Source organism: Apaloderma vittatum, unplaced genomic scaffold (assembly GCF_000703405.1).
Source record: "Apaloderma vittatum isolate BGI_N311 unplaced genomic scaffold, ASM70340v1 scaffold6598, whole genome shotgun sequence".
In the NCBI taxonomy this organism is placed as follows: Eukaryota; Metazoa; Chordata; class Aves; order Trogoniformes; family Trogonidae; genus Apaloderma; species Apaloderma vittatum.
The window spans coordinates 8,244-16,880 of record NW_009728918.1 but is presented as its reverse complement, the minus strand read 5'-3'; positions in this window follow the sequence as shown (position 1 = coordinate 16,880).

The window sequence follows — 8,637 nt, the reverse complement described above, 5'->3', positions numbered from 1 at the left end:
ATCCGTGCTGTTTTCGTCCCAGCTGGCAGTGCGGGGGATTCCATTCAATCTCTCCACCCAGGAAGATGTGATCATACCTGTAACAGGGAGCCCTTCATATTTTGTTGGAATTGACTTCTGTGCTCAGGATGACACAATTTTTTTTTCAGATACAAGTAAAGACATGATCTATAAACAGAAAACTGATGGTTCAGGTGAGAATCGTTTTAGGAATTGTAGACTAATAGTGGAAAGGAAATATTTTATATGTACTTTTAGAAAGAAGCACAAGAAGTCATAGTGTGAGATACACAGATAATTCTGTGTCACCCAAGTAGCCTGGAAAATGTTTGTCTAAAAGGCTTGTTCAATGCAGATTAAGCTTATTGAAGTTTCCTGTTCTTTGACAAATTTGCTGAATGTGTTTGGGAATGAACTGTTTGTAGCACTTCTCACAACTAGTATTTGTCATCACCAGTCTGTTTATGCAGACTAGATGTCTTTCAGTAGTATGAAACTGAATTTCTCTTTTTAATTTTCCCTATTTGGATAGCAGGATGTTTGTTATGATACTATAATATAGGAAGAAAAAATATAGTTGTGAGAATTTTGGAAGTCTGGTTTGTGGTAGTGTGAAGAATGTTTCTCTCCGACTTATAATGGTCAAATATGTCTCATGTCTGTGGATAGTCTTCTGAGCTTGCCTTGGGTCAGAGTAATGGTAGACTGCAGCTGATGTTACTATGGAAGGAGTAAGTAAGGTCTGGCTGTTGAGCAAGTCCTTACTGCACTGACCTTAGTGACCTTCATTCGTAAACTTAGTGGCTACTCTCTATTTCTCCTTTTTTGGGTTTGTGCTCCTCCTTTGTTTGGCACAACGGGCACTCCACCTCCCCTTGGTTATTGGTCTTAGTAGCAAGTAGGGCAGAGGCAGCATTTTTACCAAGGGAAGCCATTAGTTTTGTGAGCAGAATACTGCATTTGTGTTATTTCCTGTTCCTCAGCATTTACAATCATTATGTGTATAAATTCTAGGAAGAGAAATCCTGACGGCTAATAGAGTGGAAAGTGTTGAAGATTTGGCCTTTGACTGGATTTCAAAGAATCTATACTGGACAGATCCTCGATACAGGAGTATTAGTGTGATGAGGCTGGTAGATAAGTCTAGGAGAGCTATTGTGCAGAATTTAAATAATCCTCGATCAATAGTGGTTCATCCTGTTATTGGGTAAGTTTAGCTTTGATTCTCACTTGAAATTTACACAAACAAATTTATGGTTTAAGCAGAATCGGTGAGGTTAGGTTTAGCTCTGAGTCTGAATTTCTGTTTGGATTTGTATGCTTTTCAAAAATACCATCTCTTTTCATTCCTTTTTAATTTGTTTGTTTTGTTATGGCCTAGGATTCAGCACCCAGAGGACTAGGCAAGATCATACAGATTCCACATGAAGGAAGCACTCAGAAGAGTTCTCTTTAAAAACACTAGGGGTTTTTCTTGTAGTCCTCTGTGCTGATAAACAAGAAAAAGACCTTTGTTTCTTCATATCACCCAGAAAGTTATTTCTCATAGCTGAAAGTTTTCAAAATGATTTTTAATATGTTTTCAGCTCCCAGAATGCTAACCTTGGTTCCTTTATTTTTTTCTATCAGAAATTTTTTATTTGAAACCTATTAGGTACTACTGGCTGTATGTGATATGGAGCTTAAGGATGTGTTTATGTGTACCTAAAATAAAGCCCTGTGTTTCTCTGGTGGAAGTGCTTAACTTCAGATTCAATAGTCTGTTCTTTGGCCGTGACAAAACAGCATTTCAGTCACAGCATAGTTCATCATCCTACTGCAGTACTACTGAATTTAATTCTTGGACATTGAATTTTCATGTTTAGTAAGCAAATACGCTATTTCAGAAGTAATCTTGTAAGAATAGTGTTGAACTCAGATCCTTGGGTGTTTCAACTTCTTTTTGATTGCTGCTTCGTAAAGTTGTTTAACACTAGCTTAAACTCTTTGACTGTAGACAAAGTCAAAAGGATCAGGAGAAAATTCTTTGTAATATTCATGCTTACTTGTAAGTATTACCTGGAAGATGCATTTTTGCTTGTTTCTTTCTCCCTTTCAGTACTTTAAAGAAATCCTTAACAATCTTAACAAAGTTATGGGCATCTTAGGTATAAAGAGACAAACCACTTGCAAAGATTTTGTAACCTGTTGTACACAGAATAAATATTAATTGTTGGTACCACTACCAATCGAAGAGAGAGAAAAGGCCAATATAAAATTGTATTTTTTATAAGGTATCTGAAGATGCAGTGCATAGAAGAACGTTAATGCTGTTCAGACGTTTACTCTATTTAGTTACATTATACCACTGAGTTTATGGTCTTTTGACATGTGTCCCTTCAGGTATATATTCTGGACAGATTGGTTCCGTCCTGCAAAAATCATGAGGGCCTGGAGTGATGGATCCCATGCCTTGCCAATTGTGAATACAACGCTGGGCTGGCCTAATGGCCTAGCCATTGACTGGAGGTAATGGCAACACAGAAGACAGAGAAACTTTCTGAGCAAATGTGTTTCTTCCTTTAAACTGTTAGAGATTAAAAATAAAGGAGTTAGGTCAGTTGACACGAACCAACACTTCCGTAAAATGTAAAGTGTCAGATTTTCTCAGCATCTCTCCCTGCACACCTTAGTAGCCTCTTGCCAGGTTTAAGATTATGATTTGAGAAAACGTTAGTACATCCTAATGACATAATGTGATTTGAGGAGATATGACATTGTCATTATTTCTAGTTCCCTAAGGCTGTACTGGGTGGATGCCTTTTTTGATAAAATTGAGCACAGCACCTTTGATGGGCTGGACAGACGGACTCTTGAACGTATTACTCAGATGACTCACCCCTTTGGCCTTACTATTTTTGGAGGTAAGTCTAGCATTGCGAAATATTACCTATTATTAGACAGATTTTTTTTTTCCATATGGTGATCTGTGAGCATGTGAAAAAAACCAGCATGGCCTTTGTATTACTGCTTTTCCTATGAAAAGCGTTGTTGTAAGTTTCTATTACAATATACATATATTTAGTATGTTTTGATTGTGTTTATATAAATATATGTGTATGTATGTTTTTATATATATTTTTGTTTAAGTAGTTTGAGGCAGATCAGGTAACTCCTCTAGTCCAGCAAGGCAGGTATGCTGTACTGATGATAGCTTCTAGGGTGGGCTACGCATGCTGGGCAGGTAAGGTCTAAATCACCTTCATCCCTGAAGATGATCAGCAATTTTAGAATTTTCTCAGTTATATGTAGAGTTTATTACTGGCTTTATGTTGTGTGTGAAGAAAGATGTCAGTATCTTACCCCTTTTGGTCTTGTGTAAAAATATCTTAAAAAATATTCTAAAATTTTCTGGGAAGTTGCCATAAAGAATGACTTTTAAAATTGCCTTGGAATTTGAAATGTCAGTTGAGTCTGTTTTATCTCAATTTCACTGAAAGCTGAGAGGACTTGTTTTTCTGAGGTATGTCTGCCTGTGACTGAAGGACTCACTTTGACTGCATTAGTGATAAAAGTTCTTTTGCTTTTTTCGTGGACGTTATGAAAAACCATCAAATTTACATGAGAAACCTTTCAGGTTTTTCTCATGATGCCTGTTCTTTTATGTCTTACTGCTCTGTAATTGTTGTATGTTAAATGTCTTTCAAAACAGGTTACGCCTATTTCACCGATTGGAGACTTGGTGCAATAGTTCGAGTGAGGAAGTCTGATGGAGGAGAAATGACTATTATCAGGAGAGGCATTAGTAACATTATGCATGTTAAAGCATACGATGCTCATTCTCAAATAGGTGAGCTCTTTTGTTCTACAGAGGAAAGACGTGAAATAGGGAATAAGAGACAAAATATGGGGACAGCAAGTTTCCACTCTCAGTTACTGAATTGTGACTGACATGACAGGGAGGCCCCACAGGCACTTGCACAGGCATGTTGTGTGTTTCACTTTTGTGATTGTATGCAATGTTCTGTGGCTTCTGTTACTTTTTTTTTAATAGCCTTATAAAATGAAATAGTGTTTCCATTGTATTTTGTGTAATGCTATCACCATTTACAACCTTGTATTTCTCTTTTTCTGGCAGAAGGTTAAACTGAACATTTGTAAGCATTCATTGATCAAACTGCTATTCTTAAAGTAATCCCTGTGCATAAGTCTCTAAATTTTAGTTGTTTTCACTGCTGATTTCCATGTAATTCTCTCATCTAAACCAAGGATTTCATGTTGTAGTTAATTTGGTAAAACACCCAATGCACATACTAAACATATGATCAAACTGTGTCCTCACAACCTATTTGGTGTCCAAAGGTGTGATCAAATCTCCCAGTCTTGCTCAGACAAAGGTCCCAATTTGTGATAATGTGTTTATTTCCAGACATTTGTTGAAAAATGGCAGAAAATTGGATAAAATTAAATAGTATGTTTTTGGCTTCTATAAACGTTTGTGTTTAGAGAACATGCAATGTGAGACTGCTTATGATTTAATCCTACTATTACTGTCAGTGAGCTTGACTCTGTTTTGCAGTATATGCAAAACCAGGATTCGCTACAGCGTCATTTTTTATAAAATATTCTTTCACAATTACTAGGCTCTTGTAATAGTTCCCAAGCTGTTACGAGTAGTGTATACTTTGATCTTCTCTATCACTTTTTAAGGCTCTAACTACTGTAATAGAGGAACAAATCCCAATGGAGACTGCAGCCATTTCTGCTTCCCAGTACCAAATTTTCAGAGAGTTTGTGGTTGTCCTTATGGCATGAAGCTGGCATCGAATCAGCTGACATGTGTTGAAGACCCATCCAATGAGCCACCCACTTTGCAGTGTGGCTCCTACTCATTTTCCTGTGGTAATGGAAGATGTGTGCCTCGATACTATCAGTGTGATGGCGTTGATGATTGCCATGATAACAGTGATGAACAAAATTGTGATTCTTTAAGTAAGTAATCCCTGTAATTTACAGGTACTATTTGTTGTTTGCAATTTCAGAAAGTTTCGCGGGTAAAGTATGACTTCATTGGAATAAAGCCTGATTTTTGTAGAGTTGCATCTGTGGATAAATCCTGAAATCTACCAGGGACATGAGTTGCTTTGGAAATTATTTGGATAACTTGTGGGAATATGGGATTCAACACTGGCCACCTACAGAATGCATGAAAATATTCATATCTCACTAGTTCTCAAAATTCAATTTACAGAGTAACAAGAATTTATCTTCTAAAGAATAAAGCTATCTTTATTCTTAGCTTTTTGTAAATATCATTTGCTTATTTTGATGCATAGGGAGAGACAAGCAATCTTAATAGAGATAAAGGCATTTTAAAAAAATAGCACCGTAAGAAGAATAACAAAACCACATGCATTATCTAACCTTCCTCTAAGATTAGAATATCTTTTGGGGAAAAGGAAAGTATAAAGCAAATGGCTATTTGAAGAAGTTGTTTTACTAGTTCTTTAGATTGTTTTGAAGTGATTGAAAAATTAGGATTTTTTTTATTATTCTTGCAGTTCAAAAAACCTTGTAAGTATTCTGTTCAGATCTGCAGCATGTTAGCATGTTCCCTCTACCGAATACGCTGTCAGGGAAGGCAAGTTTTGGAGATCTTCGTAACAGTGTTCTATTTTTTAATTTATTTTTTATTTTATTTAGACAATACCTGTGCTTCATCAGCTTTTACCTGTGCCAGCGGACAATGTATTCCAGGCCGATGGCGCTGTGATAAACATAATGACTGTTTTGATGGTAGTGATGAAATGCATTGTCCTACACAAGGACCCGCTTCATGCCCTGTAACCCTGTTCACCTGTGAGAATAGAAGATGTATTCCTAGGACCTGGCTATGTGATACTGATAACGACTGTGGTGATGGATCAGATGAAAAAAACTGCAGTGAGTATCACAACTGCCTGTTCTTTTTTAAACAGCTGTGTATGTCTACATAGATACGCCTGTTGGCATAAGGATGATAAATGAATTTAGGAAGAAAGACTAATTATCTAAGTTTGTGTAGTGGTTTGACCCTGGCTGGCAGCCAGCCCACCCAGCCACTCTATCACCCCATCGTCTCTGCTAGACAGGGGAGAAAATACAACAAAGGGCCCATGGTTTGAGATAAGGACAGGGAGATCCCCCACGTCTACCATCTCAGGCAAAACAGACTCGATTTTGGGAGAATCAGTTAAATTTATTAAGGAACAAATCAAAGAAGAGTAATGAGAAATAAAACAGATCTTTAAAAAAAATAACACCTTCCCCCTATCCCTCCCTTCTTCCCAGGCTTAACATCAATCTCAATTTATCCACCTCCTCCCCGCCAAGCAGGGGCACAGGGAATGGGGGTTGTGGTCAGTTCATCCAATGTGGTCTCCACCGCTCTTTCTTCCTCTGGGGGAGGACTCCTCACTCTTCCCCTTGGCTATTGTGAGGCCCCTCTCATGGGGCACAGTCTTCATACACTTTCTTCAGAGTGAGTCCTCTCACAAGAGACTCTTCTTAACAAACTGCCTCAACATGGGTCTCTCCACGGGCTACAGGCTCTGGCAGGAACCTGCTCCAGCACAGGCCTCCTGCAGGACTACAGCGCCCTTCAGGCATCCGCCCGGTCTGGTGTGGAGTCCTCCACAGGCCGCAGTGGACATCTACACCCCATCACCTCGATGGGCTGCAGGTGGACGTCTGCACCCCTGTCACCTCCATGGGCTGCAGGGGGACAGCCTGCCTCACCACGGTCTTCACCACAACCCAAGGGACTTTCTGCTCTGGCTCCTGGAGCACATCCTCTCCCCACCCCTTCTTCACTGACCCTGGTATCTTCACATATTCTCACTTCCCTGTCTCTCTGCTTGTTGTGTGGCACAGTTCTTTTCCCCCTGTTTCTTAAATATGTTTTCACAGAGGTGTTCCTATCCTGTCATCACTGATAAGCTCAGCCTTGGCCAGAGGTTTGGTCCGTATTTGGAGCTGGCTGGCTTTGGCCCCATCAGATTTAGGGGAAACTTCTAGCAGTTTCTTGCAGAAGCCACGCCTACAGCTGCCCTGCCACTAAAATCCGGCCAGGCAAACCGAATACAGTTTGACTAATATTTTGCAGTTCATTAGATGTGGAAAACTCATCTAATTTGAACAACCAAAGCCAAGTAGAATGCCGAAAAATAATAACAGAAAAAATAGAAGGGAACAGCTGCGATAGTTTCAATCATGGTGCTGCATAATGGCATCTACTGCAATTTACAGCAAGAAAGTAGCTAAAGCTTGGATGTTCTAAGCCCTTATTTCATGAGTGATCTCTGTAATGGCTGATGGTGTAGTCAGCTAATCTAGCATGGAAGTTTTTACCAGAAGAAAGAGAGTAGTTTTTCCATATACTTTCTTTAATGTGATTTACCACCGAGTGGAATCTTATGTTTGTTTTGCATGAGTCCAAGCCAACACATGAATAAACCAATACCTGATACTAATGTATTAGTGCTTGTAATTTGTATGATTACTAATTGCTGCATTACATGTTGCAAATTAGTGATATTGTCTTCCTACTCTCTTAGTATTATGCTGTTTTCAGAAGTGAGAATAGAAACACATCTGCTTTTTATTGTTGTTCTTAATAGCTTTCACAGGTACTTGTGAACCCAGGCAATTTCAGTGTCCTGACCATCGCTGTATCGACCCATTCTATGTCTGTGATGGAGACAAAGATTGTATAGATGGTGCTGATGAGCATGAGTGCAGTAAGTTTAACTTTGCTTCTTGAATGCTTCTTTATTGTTTCCTTATTCTTGCCCCTTGAGGGGTCTTTGATGACCTCATATTACCAGCTCCAAGATAGCAGAATGCATAATAAACGTATCCTATGTTACCCCTGTTTGTGATGCTTGTTTTAGCATTTTAGTAAGCCCTTTGATCTCTAGGCTGATTGCAGAGGGCTGAAGTCCGTTTCCTGTATTTTCTGAAGATTCCAAGGTCACGGCGTTTTCTGTGACCCAGGGAAATCATGGTCTTCCGTGGAATTTGGACTCCTGATACCGTATCTGACTTGGGCACCTGTAGAAAAATTGGATGCAGTCTAACTCTGTAAAATGAAACAATAAATAATGCCAATATTTTTTTATCTTGTAGTATATAACTGCAGTGCCACAGAGTTTAAATGTCTAAGTGGAGACCAGTGTATCAGCACTTATTACCAGTGTGATGGTGTTTTTGACTGTAATGATCATTCAGATGAGACTGATTGCCGTAAGTATTTTGATCATGACAGAAAAGCTTCAGTTATTAGGTGATGCTTCTGAACATTTCCTTTATCAGCTATATTAAATAATTGATGCTACTGTTTTTAAAACCTCACAATTGTTTATATTTGTCCATAAATCATTTCTCTGAGCAGAAATTTCAAACACAGTAGGTTCCAGCTCAAGAGCAGATTTTCCTGGCAAAGAGTACAGTTTGTATTCCTTTTAGCGCTAACATTTTTTACTTGGCACCTTAGTCTTAGGCTTTAAAAGGAAAATTAAGATGTATATTCATCTAGAAAACTGAAGCCCTTGTATTCATGGGAGTTAGTTTCAAACTTTTCCTTGAGTAATATTTTACATCTAAGTTAGTTAAAATGTT